Below are 14,259 nucleotides of genomic sequence, written 5' to 3'. Positions count from 1 at the left end.
TACACCACATCCTCTCACCTTATCTTTGGCCCGAGTGCCCACACCCTCTCGAGGTGTCTGCGAGAAGTGAATTCAGCCCAGCAGATGTGCGTATGCACTAGCGGGAATATGTGCCTGCACATGTGCACAACTAGCAGACTTTCCATGAAAGAAAATATTTTAAAAGCAGTGCTTAATTGGTAGAAAATTAAATGCCAGAGCCCTTGTCAGGAGGCCACTGCAGCTAGCACCCCCCCTATTGCCCCTGCCATTACTGCCAATGACAGTATCAACACAACTACAAACCATCACATTTCTAAAAGTGTGACAGTTCAGAATATTCAAGAAATACAAAAAAACAGTAATAGCCTGGATGCAGGTATTTAAACAACTGTTGTTGTTCTGTTTTGTAAATTAGACAAATAGCACCACCTCCATGTGGCAGACTGTCATAAAAGCCAGTGTTGACAATAAAGGGCCTGGGCTGAGCACCAGAAACCACCGGTTCAAATTAAGCACTCTTCAAAAGAAAATATCATGGCGGCCGATGATGCGTTCTTGTTTGTGCTGTGTGCGCCTGTGGGTGGGACATGTGCACAGCACAAGCAATAACCTTCTCTATTGGAGCTGCATCATGATGCTGTTTGATGAGCACTACAGATGCACATAGGTTCTGTTTATTTTTCTCTACATTGTACAATCTACAGCACATAGATTAACTCGAAAGATCATGGCGTTTACTGCATAGCTTCAGACGGAACAGCTCGGAAATACAGGGTAGTAATCAGGGCTTAATTTGAGCCAGTGGTTTCCGGTGCTCAGGTCCGGCACATAATCCTCAACACCAGCGCTTTTCATGAGCACCAGTTAAGACACATTCAGTTATGGTAGGCAAGGGGAGATTAAATGATTTGCCCAGAATCGCAAAATGTTGAGCTGGGACTCGAACTTGGTCCGAAGTCAGCAGCTCTGGCAACTAAGCCACATCTTCTCCCCACTTTCATGCTAAGTAGTTGCTTCTGTTTTAGGCTGGTGCAAGCTGCCAACTTATGAGAGCTTTGGCACATATATATATTTTTTTTTTACAAATTAACCACTGGTAGTAGTTTCCCTGTGGACCAAATTTAAAACTACAAACAACGCAGTACAGCACCCAAAGAGGCTGCGCTGATTGACAGGGAGGGAGCAGGAGTGTGCCATATCTAGAGAGATATGTCTCTCTCCTCCCTTTTCCGAAGTGCCGCTGTAATTTCAGCTGGCGAGCACCACACACACCTTAGCACCATAGCACTAGGGTGTGTGCGTGAGCCTAGCATAGGTTTTGTACAGGAAGGGTATCTTTCCTGCACAAAATAATATGCCTAGATAACTTTAAAAGCTTTTCCCACTTTTTATGTGTGCTAAACACTGCAACACGCATGCACAGTCGGAAAAGAAAGAAGAAATAAAAACACTTCTCCTGTTAGCGCCAACTCGGCAATGCAGCAAACGCGAATTAAGTGTTTTTGATGTTTAAAATGTTATTTTCCCTTGTCGCCGTCTGTTGACTCCTCCCCCCCGCTCTTACCTGCACCAGCCGCAGCTACAATTGGGGTTACCATTTCAAGTGCATCATAAATTAGGGAGAGAGCACTGGCACTGTGGCCTGGTTAGCAGGCTCCAGTAAATACCATCAGCACTGAGGAAAAAATTGCGGGGTGACCATACAAAAAGGGCAGTTTCCTCAGGGCCTTATCTGCCCACCCTCTAGAGATGCCAGTAGCAGTCAGGCCTGTGGAGTATATGCAGGGAAGCAGTGCAACAGGGAGGTCACGAACAGCGATGCAAAACAAGTACAGCAGGTAGTGACAGTTACTGCTGTAAATGTGGCCCGAAGGAGGCAGGAGTGTAACTTCAAGTGGCTTAGGAGTTCCAGAGAGCTGCATGAACCAGCGTTGTCGGGGAATGGCCGGTATACTCTATGGCAAATTCAGCTCTGTACTGGCAATCAGTGCTGCACCATTGTTTTCATGGGTGTAACACAGGGCCCCGCAGCCCCTGCGTTGCGGGTGGCCCCCGAGCTCCAGGGGCCTCCTCGGCACACAGTACATTCGCTGACAGCAGGGTCTGTCTGGAACGCAGTTTGAAAGTTACGTCTGCCGAACCGCCTCATAAATTAAATGGTGCGTATGTGCTGCATGGTGCGCTGCATGCAGCTGCATGGTTTTCAGCCTCATGGTGAGGGATAAGGTATGGCAGGGCTGGGCCAGTATTGTCATGCGCAGCGTAAACTGCATTTGAGGTGGCCGGTGGGTTCCAGGCACTGAGACGGTCAGACCATAATTTAATATTTGCCTGGTCTTCTGCAGCCCGCCTGTGCCAGCCACCGAGCTGCATGCCTCAGATGAGTCATAGACAACTAGCAGTAGAAACCTATGCTTGTTCTAATTTTCTGCATATAGGGAATCTGGGAGTAGTGCGCACTAGCGGTCCTGATCGCTACTATTTTCTTTTGTTACCACTTTCTTTTGCGCTACCACGTATTTGTAGAACCAACCTATTGCTTCCTTATAGACAGCTTTCTGAAGTCTGCTTACATTGAAGAGAAAAGAAGTTTATGTTTTTTAACAAAATTCTGAGCTATGCCTGAGGACCTCTGTATTCCCTGGCAGGATAGCTGTAGTTAGTCACAAGTTATTGTGACTGTGTGTCTTGTTAAGTTGCTCCTGCTTGCATGTTTAGGCTCTTAATATTGCCAACTAAGCATAAATCCAAGTCTTATTCTGCTAATTTGCCATTGGTCAAGCCAGAGACTCTGCCCCAGGAACTCTGTGAAGTTTGGGAACTGAAAGGTGCCTGGCTGCACAAGGTGACTGACTCTCATCCAGCCCCTCTACCCTGCCTGAAGGCAAGAGGTTGACTGGAGGCTGGATGCTAATGGAGTAGAACGAAGCCTCCAGGGCCACTTGTGAACACTATGGAGGAATTAATGAACTGTCCACCTTGAATGGGAATGGTACTTTGCAATGCTATAACTTTGCATTGACAAATCCAATGATTGTTGTTTTGTTCCTAAATCATAACATACTTTCCGATGTTACTAAATAGTTCTGGGATCATTTACTGAAAGGTTTTTGATTCTGTTCGTGTTCTGATACTACTACTCAATAACAAACATTTTCCAGAGTAGTCTTCAAACTCAAATCTGCACTATTAAGGGGTAGACAAAGCTGCATTAGAGAAACAGTGTTTGCCTGACTATGGGTTAATTTTGAATTGTGACCTGGAGAATTTCCCCCACCAAATGCCAGGCTTCGTAGACATCTTATACAGGGTTAAAGTTCTTGTATCAGCTCTTTTTTTGTCCTTTATGTCATTATGAGTCCTGGGGCTAACACAGTTAATACACAACAGACTGTTGAAAAATAACAACCAATATGTCAGCAGTTGTGTTGTTTTTTGTATAGTGAAAAGGGTTTTCTGAAGACTCAACAAGTTGCATACAAATATAATTAACAGTGGAGCAAACTTCTTTCAAACACATAAAAGCGAAAAAGAAGTTCACAAAACAGCCCTTGAAGTCTTCTTGCTCCAAGAACAAAGTAGCACACAGAGGGCCAAAGGGAAGAGCGAGGTTTTACAAAACTTTGTGCCAAAGCAAAGCATCATCAGAAGTGAGGAGAGAGGACCAGAGAGCAGGACATGGAAAGGTCATGGGTGCAGGAATTGGAAAGCAGATGAGCTTGGTTAAAATGAGGCAATGAGCTCATAGCAAAGAACAGAAAATTATAGATAAAGGCCCTCCCTTCTGCATTCAGGTATTAGTGCTCCACTTTACAAAATTTTTAGGGGTGGTCTCTCCGTCCAGCTTAGAGTGTAAGAAAACAGCAGTGAAGGGCCTGCATCGTGTCTGCAGAAGCATTTAGAAATGCTTGCATTCACAAGAAGAGACGCGGTGACTAGGAACTACTTGAATGAGGCCATGTCTGGCTCTAAGGGCAAAGACTAAGCAGCAGCGACAAAAAGGAGAAGGCGGCAGGAGCACCAGTATTCACAAATAGAGGGACAGCACAACTTTAATTTTCATATAGCAGGAGCACCAGGCCAGTGGGGTAATATAGGCACCCCCTCAGCACAATACCCTGGCTGGAAAGCTCCTGATTCAGTCCAGGGGGCCCCCTCCACATATCTTGCAGGGGGGCCCCCTCAAGTTTTCTTACGCCACTGCGCTGAAGCCAGAGCCGAAGCCTGCTCACCTCGTCCGCTGGGCTTCCCTTGCACCGAGAAACCTTCAAAACATAAGTAACCGACCATCCCGGTTTCTCTACGTTAGTCGGTATTTAGCTGACGATAACTTTGCAGGGAAGTCTTTTACTCTGCAACAGAGCGCTCATACTTTGTTGTGCACAAACAGCAAACAGCAAGATTATGCCTCCATATTTCCGTAGTTGTTTTGTAAATTGCTCAGGTTTGCTTATTTCCTGAAAAACCCTATGGTGTGTTAGCGCTAATTATGCTGTGCATCAGGTCTCTTGGTCGAGGAGCTCTCCGACCGAGCGTCCTACTCGGCCGCCATCTTTCCCCGAACTCCCCCGACACCCAACATTCTGTAGGATGACATCATAGCAATCTTCCACATAGTGGGCAAGAATAACATTGGAGTCAAGATACCATACATTTCTTATAGCATTTATATTGATGAGTATTATGACAGTCATGTTTATATAAGTGTGCTGCTTTTAGACCTATATATTTAGATTGGACATAGGCAAAACTAGTAGCATGACATGATGTGAACTTCAAGTTCTGCTAACACCAAGCAAGAGTGAGTAGATACACTATAGCGACTACATGTAGAATGAGCATGAGGGGATTCCTCCAGGTGAATTGATAATCTCTCATCACAATCTGATGAGCACATTGAACTTTGAATTGATTTTAACAGACTGTGTGGTACCGCAATAGTGCTGACCGAATATCAGCTGATATTAATATTTTGTCCTAAATACTGTCTACAAAAATGCCACCTTGTCATAGTTAATAGAAAATCTATATCCATAGGGTCAATCTTTTTATAAACAATATTTAGGATACAGTATTTATGTGATAAGGTATTTTTGTATCTGATATTCTGGCAACTAACCACAAAGTTATAGTCATACACTTCTTGGTCTCACCTCCAAAGAGAGCATTAGGGCTCTGTAATTAAAACAAAATACAGCAGCCATGACTTTTCAGGATATTTCAAGAATGGATCACATTAACCAAGTGCTGCAACACTTGTATTGGTCACCTAGTATTGGTAAAACTAAGATTAGTGTTATAAATGTAAAGAATCAAAGCAGATTGGAAATGCATCAGAATATCTGAATGAATACTTACAATTCAGTCAGACTGATAGAGATCTCAGGTTCAGTGGGAAAACGTCTGTTTAAAATGACTACAAATAAACAGAGCTCAAAGGCCTGGAGGGCAGTAGCAACTACCTAATCAATCATGCCCTGAAACATATATATGGCAAAGGAAAGCAGCAGTCCCTGCACGTTTAGGGAAATGTTGCACTTCTCATTGCAGTTGTGGGCTATCATTTCACTAACCTGAGTCCAGCTAATGCCGGCTCCAGCTGTATTTTAATGTTGCATGACAAAAACAGACCGACGTCTGCTCTTGCAAGTGGCCACCATGCCCAGGCCAGTCAACTTACACTTTTGACATCAGCCACAGACATTTAACCAATTTATTTGCAGGTGCCTGCAGGGGGCTTTGCAGTGCACCTCCTGGTTTCCCAGTTCCAAAGTCGGCAACCAGGTCTGTAACGCCACATCACCTTCCCATCTCAATGGAAAGAGAGGGAGGATTGTAGCCACACAGTGGCTAGCAGAAAATATTTTCCCAAGTTATGATATGAGGATGGGCTTGGTAGTTATGCTTTGTCAACATTGTGCCCTTGTCCTGATGTTTCTAACGTAATGATTGTGGCTTCCACTCTTAGCAGTTTTTCTCTTGAGACCTGGAGTTTCTTGAAGGACGCCTTATTTGTCTACAAAACAAACCATCTGCTGTCTTTTTTTAACACCCCAGATTTATATGACAAGGCAGATTCTTTTTCTGGCAGCCAAACTCCCATGCTACAGGAAGTGTTTTGCAGATGTGACCCAATGTCTGTAACCAAATTTGAAGTAAATCTTTCAAATGAAAGCTGTTCCAAGATATAGCAAAAGCCAGTTCCCTAGTGTTTCTCATGAGACTGACCCACTGTTCTATGTCCAGTGCCAAGGTATGAGGGTTCATGTGGATGACATGGACAATATGTCGACCAGTGGCCTGATATTTTAGATGGGCCAGTTTTAAAGAACAATTGATAATACAAAATATGGAAATATAGTAACAACACAATATGTGTATTGTTTGTAATAGACTGAGAAGAGCCTACAGAACAAGAATGGTGTCAGTCCAACAGCCAACCTACTAGTACTTCTCTTACCCCAATCAAGAATTGATTAAGCCCCAAAGTATCACCGTTGCTTTATCTGGGCAAGGGGCAGTCTCAGAGAGGCTTTCTTAAGGTAGCGGAAAAAGGGGATTAATGTGGGTGCAGGTCAGTGGGTTTGAGCACATCAGCAAGGAACGTTCCTCAAAGCCAAGTCCATGTTTCTGACTGACCTGCTAGAAGCCTGACAAAACATTATCCAAATCCTATCAATAAGACAGTTCTCTCAGGGAGAGAATTGTCCATTGTGGTTGACTAATGCTTGTGATTCCAAAGATAGGACAACGGGGCAAGTTTAAAGAGGTCCAACATACGAGACCCAACAAAGCTGTACACAAGAAGGGTATGGAGTTCCTCTGAGTCCAAGTGAAGGAGCAGGGAGATAATAAAGGTGGGGGTGAGCCATGAGTAGCCCCACACTGAAGAGAAAGGAAGGGGAATTCCCCTTTTTAAGGCTCTCACACACCTAGCAAGCTAGGTGTCATGCTTCATCATATGAGCCTGCCCCTCGTCAGGTCGGCGCTGCAATACCTGACAGGCACCCAGTACGGAGCACTTTGGCGGGGATCTTTTGTTCCTGCCGTTGGGTGCAGTGGGGGTGAGGGTCCTAGTGTGTGTAGATGTGGGAGGGAAGTGAGTTAAAACAGGTCCGTTAGTCCAAGCAGTCATTTATTCAAAAGGTAAACTGCCTGATTAAAAGTATAGAGGGTGGCAGTGAACTAGAGGCAATGTGTCTAGCTGTATGTGCCCTACTCTCTGTCAGTCAACATGTTTTGTGCCATGAGAGTCAGGAGGATCTGAGCACTTCTCCAGGACCAAAGTGAATGCTATCTACACAACGTGATAAGTGAAAAACGACATACCACGTACTCGGGTCAATAACCTGCAACCAAAAAGAAAAAGAAATTGTGTTTATAGAGGAATGCAACCACTGTACATGACGCATATCTCATAGACCTTTTCTTAAGGTGCCGTAATGGCACATGTGCTAGGTGAATAATATAGTCACACTCACAGACACACCACCGTGAGATGGGTGAGAATAGGATTAAAAGGTAAGGTAAGGACTCTGATGCACAGAAGGTATAATTTTAAAATCAAGGGCTCAAGATAAAGCTATCCAAATAGAGCAGTTAAAAGTAACAAAACGGCCAGGACAGGAACCTAGCTCACCTCTACTGTTGTCTAGTGATGACTGCAACAGTATCCGGCGGTCAAAATAGACACCAATTTGGGTCCTGTGTAAGTGGAAAGAAAAGCAACTGGATGTAGCAAAAAACGTAATGTTACACAAACCAGAAAACGGCTAGGTGGCTGGACCCTTCAGTGAGTAGTAAGCAAAGAGCAAATGGTCCAGGAGGTATTGGCCTAGCCAGGGTCGGATTGGGATCACAATTCGGCCCGGGCACTGACGAAAAAGTGGCCCACATTCAAGAGGCGTGGCTCATATTTAAGGGGCGTGGCCCACATTCAAGGGGCGTGCCCTTTCATAAAACACCATTTGCACAGACAAGGAATGAAAGTGGGAGGATACTGTTCTTGCACAGGACACAGGGCCAAGGTGACAATGGCCTACATGCTGAGCAACTAAAAAAAATAGCAAGGCCCCTTTCTGTCACAAAATTATTCCAGCCCTCCAGCACAGGAGCACCTGAAAAGCAGCAAAGCCCCTGCTATTACTAACCTACTTAGCCCTCCCCAGACCTTCAGCTCAGGAGCACATGAACAGAGGTAAGGCCCCTGCAATTAGTAAATTAATCAGCCCTCCAGGCCTCAGAAAAATGTTCTGGCAGGGGAGCACAAAACACAGCTTTCTGGGTCATCCAAGGTAGCCAGGTAGCCAGGGGGGGGAGGCTGAGGTGAAGCTGGAGCATGGGAAGTGCCTTCCCAATGTGTTCTGGCAGTTTGAGTGTTTACCATTTACTGTAGTATTACCCTTGTACCCGAGTATGGTACCCTTTTGTAACTTGCACACGTCACTTTTCTCTGGTATCACACTGTATGCTACCTCTCACTTTTGTTTGCTTTAGATACTTGCACAAGTGCCACCATTGCCTACGTAACGTTTGTTCTTGTGCTGGAGTGTCTGCCATTTATTGCAGTATTATACCTCTACTTGTACTTTGTACGCTTTTGTAACCTGCACACATATCACTTTTTCCTCCTGTAATGTACCGATTGCTACCTCATGTATTTTGGTTTCTCACTATTGTCATTTTTGATTCATGTAACTTAACGTTTGCTTTTGTAATTTGTCCACTTGTAATTTTTCTCCTCATGTATTATTGCTGTTCCTAGTGTGAAGCGCTCTGACACCTTCGGGTAAAGTCCCCGCTATATAAAATCGCATAAATAAATAAATAAAATAAAAAAATTCCAAACATCACCTGGCCCCCACAGCGAGACCCATTCTTCCTCGCCCACTATGCCCTGAATGTGAAGGGCTGTGGGCGAGGTGTTAAGACTAACACCGTTTCTGGGCTGCATGGGCCCCAGGGGGGCCGAGGTGAAAATGGCTCAAAGAAACACCTGGCCCCCAGGGAGGCCGATTCTTGCAAACAATCACCCCTCCCCTGCCCAGCCTCAGCTTGATTGCTTGGCAGGGCAGGGGTGAAGAGAGGCCACACAGCTGACAATCGCTGTCCGGCCGCACAGCGAGGCTGCTTTCATTTTCTCTGTCTGTCTCCGTGCACTGTGTCGGCCATTTTTTTTCTCCCCTTTTCCTAGTCCACTCTCTGTGGACTGGGACAGGGGAGAAAAAAACGACCCACAGAGGGCACTGAGGCACCGGCCCTTCGGCACATGCCCGAATGCCCGCCTTGCCAATCCGCCCCTGGGCCTAGCCCCTTTAGCCCAACCTTGATCCAGTGTAAACCGAGTCTACATGGGCACTACCACTGTGTAGAGTAAACATTGGTGGGAGTGTTGACGCAAGAACCTGTCTCAAATGCCCACCAACGAGTCACACCAACAGCCATATGGGCTGGTATACAGAGAGAGAAAAGAGCACGGGGATCTGGAGTGGTTGGCGCGGCCATCTTGGGATGGTCAACTACCCCAATCTACTCGATTGCACGAACAAGCGCGTACCTTTAGGGTAAAGTAGAGTCGCGTTGACCAGAAGGCAGTTATGGTTATCACGCACTCCATCTGTAATATTACTTCTTGAGTTCTGGAATAAGTGTAGGTGTGTATCCAAATGGGGAGTAGGAACAAAGCGCACACCGGAATGATCTACATTATGACTAGTGTGCTAGGCAAAAGTCAGTATTTGCGCCACGTGCCAGAGGGCACTAGACTGGTGTGTGGGATTCTAGATGAAGCACAAAACAGAAGGTATTAGATACAGTAAGTGCACTGAGTCCATAAGGTACAGACGTCTATGTTTTGTACTACCATTACCTGGTGCCAAAATGGATACGATCTAGATGAGTGAACCCCAAGGAATATCATCATTTAAGCCTATCACTATGGGTCGAAAGTCTGTGGACCTATCTCTGCTCATTTGTATCTAAAAAAAAAATATTTTTATTAAGCGTTTTGTATCCCCTTTTTTTTAGACAAGGCAACATAATTACTGATGGCAACATAAAATGATGATACAGTTCAAACCAAGATAAATAAAATGTCTTTGGCAACACACATAAAGCAAGAAAAAAAATGTCAGATTTATAGGTGGGCAGAGTTTTCCTAACAACAACTCATTATTTATATAAGCTTCGTACTTCAATTAATCAATTAAATTCATTCTGATATTGGAGACAAATTTTCACTCCCATAGTTCTTTTCCTTCTCCCTTTAGTTTTATAAATTGATAGCTCCAGTTTGTACATTGCTAGCAGTCTTGAACGGCAATTCATAAAGATGGATGGATCAGGGCCAATCCAATAGTTTGTGATACAATCACGTACCACTGCCATACTTATAAATTAAAAAGAGACTATTGCTCTAAATCTAGTATTAGCCACCCTATCCGAACCCAACCCCAATTAGGACTAATTCAACTGTTATTGTCACAGCGGATCCCATTATTAATCCCAAAAATGACTCAATTTCCTTGGAAAATGGCCCTAATTTAGGACATGAAAAAAACATATGTATTGAATATGCTGCATATAGGCCGCACCTGTTACGTTTAACTCCAACAGTTGCCCCCATTTGGAAATCTTCCTTGGTGTATAATATAGAACATAAAGGGCCATATAATGTTGACTGCGGATTTTTCTCGTCATTAAAACTTGATTAGCAAGCTCAAGAGATTTTTTTATATTAATATCCTCAACACCCAATTTATTTTCCCATTTTATTTTCCAAAAATCTAAATCATCAGAAAATGTTTCCATTAATTGTTGATAGACTTGACCAATTAGTGTTTTTTTCAATTAAAGGAATCTTTACAAACTGTTGTCCATTTCCTGACCTCTGCCGAGCAAAGAAACTATGAATTTCGAGATATTTAAAGAACTCGTGTTTACCTAATTCATATTTTTCCTGTAGGACTAAAAAGGATAATAATTGGCCCTCATCACACATATCCCCTAAGCGTCGTATTCCTTTAAGCCCCATCTATTTGACACTTGATCTCGAAAAATTATTGGAAGCAGCGCAGAAGCTGAAAATGGGGCGTAGGCATTCAAATTTAAGACCCGTATCTTACGTTTGATGTTCTTCCAGACTAAATAGGCAGCCTTAAGTATCTTGAATTTTGTTTCTTTAAAATAGCTAGGTTCAATTAACTTGACTAGAAACTCATTAGTCTCCTCCCCCAGCCCAAATTCGTAAATTGATGGTCTATGGCAGTGGTTCCCAAACTTTTTTGACCCATGGCTACCTTGACCTAATTGGCAGTTGGCCATGGCTCCCCACCATTTTTTTTACCGGTGGGCGGGGGGATGTAAGCCCGACCTCAGGAGTACTTCCTGCTGTCTTCCTTAAATTAATTGTGATGCAATGAAGGTATATTAACTGAGGAGCACTTACAATTTCTTCAGTCTATGTGGCTGCCATTGTTTGCATTTTCAAACCATTTCCAACTGATGTTATTGGAAGTTAAAGGCTGGGGCTGGTGATTCCATTCAACAATCCTTTGGAAAAAATGTGGTCTAGTCGTTGAGTTGCAAACCAGGAATGCAGAAATGTAGGTTTGTACTCCTGCTCCCTCGCTTCATTAAATTCTGTATTCTTTGGTACTTCCTATTACGACCAGGTTCATAGGTCACTGGTTAGTCAAACAGGTGGACATATCCAGCAATTCTGATTACCTTCGATGCTAGGCAATAACATAATTTATTCATTTTAAACTGCTGTGATTCTCCTGATACGAGGGTTTTCATTTGGAAATCGACTGGAAAACTGCAGCCAAAATGCAGGTGCTTACAAGGACAAATAATGGATCAAAACTGTACTCATAAGTAAGAGGCAGCCCCATGCAGTCCCTTGCTTTGGCTGGAGATTAAAGACAGTCATTTTACACGTATCTGTGCTCCCAGAGAGAACACTGGGATACCGCCACAGGTTCATTAAGCAGCGCACGAACACCCTCTCTCCCAATCATTAAATAATTCCACCATTTAGGAATCCAAAATATATGTCTTCAATATTAACCTTTTTTGCCTGATAATGGACTTGCTACAAAGTTGCGCATGAATTTGAAACAGCCGTCATAACAGGAACGTTCGTGAATGTGATTTGACAGTTGAATAGTTTTGCCCTTTTTGTGTGTTTTGGTCGGCTGGAATTTATTTATTATTATTTTTTGCTGCGGATTTATATAGCGCGAACTCGACCAGAAGAGCACCAGTTACGTTAGGGCAGCTCATGAAGGTCAAATGTCACCTCAGTTTCAGAGAGGTCGGGTAGCAAATAAACGAAGCGGGGAAAATCTCATTGCTACATTAAATACGTTTATCTTTCGAGATAATATCCCCGAAGGCCACGAGTCATGGAACAAAAATCGCAATCCAATTTCTTTTCACATTTGCTTAAACAGGGGAACGGATGGAGCATTTCTCAGCCCTTACTTACCGATTTCCTGATGAAGAGGGTCCCACGAGGCATGGCACAACACAGCGGTCACCAACGATCCTCAAACACTCGGAGCTGAGTTTACCGGAAATGCTGAGAGTACGCATTTTAAAGCACGTACGACGCGTGCGTACATATGTGTATGGCGGCAGTGGGCTATTGGGCTAAACCATTTTAAAGTTGGCATTTTAAATCCCCACCCCCATTTTGCAGCTGCGGCTGCAATTTCCATGACCCACATCCTACGCGGCAGCGCGGCGCCATTGGCTTCGCATCATGGCTGTGGAGAAGTGTGGCTCACTGGTTAGAGGCGGCAGATCCGTAAGCAGAGAACGGCCTGGGACCAGGGTTCGATTCCCGACGCGGCAGGGTCGTGGACCAGGGTCAGCGGACTCGATAATTCTCGCCTCGGTGCCTACTCTAGTCAGAAACCACACTCGGCAACTCTGGGCATCAGCTTGCCTCATCTTCACAACGGCCCCCCCAGACTGCCGAGGATGCTTGGTCGCACCTTAGAGATACCCATCAGGGACCATCTCTCAGGGTGAGCCAGGACGGGTTCCCCAGCGGTCGAAGCGTGGAGATACTCCTCCGGGAGTCGATTCCTAGCGCTATATAAACCCACAATTAAATTAAATTAAATTAAATTATGGCTCACTGGGGTGCCGCGGCGCACACTTTGGGAACCACTGGTCTATGGAATTGCATAAGTTCAGCCTTATCCCCGACTACCGAAGGACTGATGTATTGCATCATTGCTGCCCAATAAGATATCATAAAATGTGGGATACCCCACCCCCCACGGGGTCTAGGCAGCATCATCTTCTTAAACGCCCTTCTCTGCCTTCGATACCCCACAAAAATCTTGAGTAAATCCGCTCTAATTTATTAAAACACGACGAAAAAAACTCTAAAGCGATTGTTCTGAACATGTATAAAAACTTTGGTAAGACCAGCATTTTTAATACATTATATCTCCCATTAATCGAAAGGTGAAGATAGTCCAACCTCTCCAAGGTTGCATTCACTTTCTCCAACACTGCGTTCATGTTCAATTCTGGAATGTTTCCGACCGACAATGTAATTTTAACCCCTTCCATGCTTGTGACAGAACCGTTCCGTCATCAGTCACGGCTGAGCTGTGCTGATGACGGAACGGTTCTGTCACGACCGCGCCCTGTTCTGGAATGTCCAGCACAGGGGCGGAATCGGCGCCGCACGGAAGCGGTTAAATCCCAGATATGTTATTTCTGGGACTATTGCCAGGTTTGCCGGGGGGTCAGCACCTGAATAAAGATTTTGAGTTTTCGCTATAATTAATTTATAGCCAGAAAAACACCCAAACTGGTTGGCCAATACCTTAATTGCAGGAAGTTCAGTAGCGATGTCACTTGTGACTATGACTATCTCGTCAGCATAGGCCAACGCTCTATACTCCATATGTCGAAGATGGGCTGGCTTAACATCTGTGTGCTGGTTTAGTTTATTAAAAAGAAAATCAATATGTAATGCAAATAAAAGAAGGGAGCACGGACACCCTTGCCTTGTGCCTCTGCTAATATTGAATGACCCTGACTCCTGTCCAGATATTCGTATGGTGGCTTCTGGGCGTATATAAAGTGTCTTAACTGCTTGGCAGAACTGAGGGCAGAATCCCTTCAATCGCAGAACATCCCACATATATGGCCAGGAGACCCTGTCGAATGCCTTCTCAACATCCAACAGGATCACCCCCAATGTGGATTCAGTAGCCTGGGCCCAGTCCAGGAGTGATATTACTCATCTCA

The 14,259-nt window shown here is 44.4% G+C and overlaps 1 protein-coding gene across 1 annotated transcript in view; it reads right to left on the bottom strand.

The window, feature by feature from the left end:
• PCID2 (PCI domain containing 2) overlaps positions 1 to 12,536 on the bottom strand; it is a 339,645-nt gene extending 327,109 nt beyond the window's left edge. Inside the window, exon 1 of the mRNA XM_078657682.1 lies at positions 12,473 to 12,536. The gene's annotated coding sequence lies outside the window, so the exon portion shown is untranslated. The remainder of the gene's footprint in view (positions 1 to 12,472) is intronic.
• Between the last annotated feature and the right edge of the window lie 1,723 nt (positions 12,537 to 14,259).

Source organism: Lissotriton helveticus, chromosome 8 (genome assembly GCF_964261635.1).
Source record: "Lissotriton helveticus chromosome 8, aLisHel1.1, whole genome shotgun sequence".
Lineage (NCBI taxonomy): Eukaryota > Metazoa > Chordata > Amphibia > Caudata > Salamandridae > Lissotriton > Lissotriton helveticus.
The sequence above is the reverse complement of the archived record's forward strand: the minus strand, read 5'-3'. Positions and strand labels throughout refer to the sequence as shown.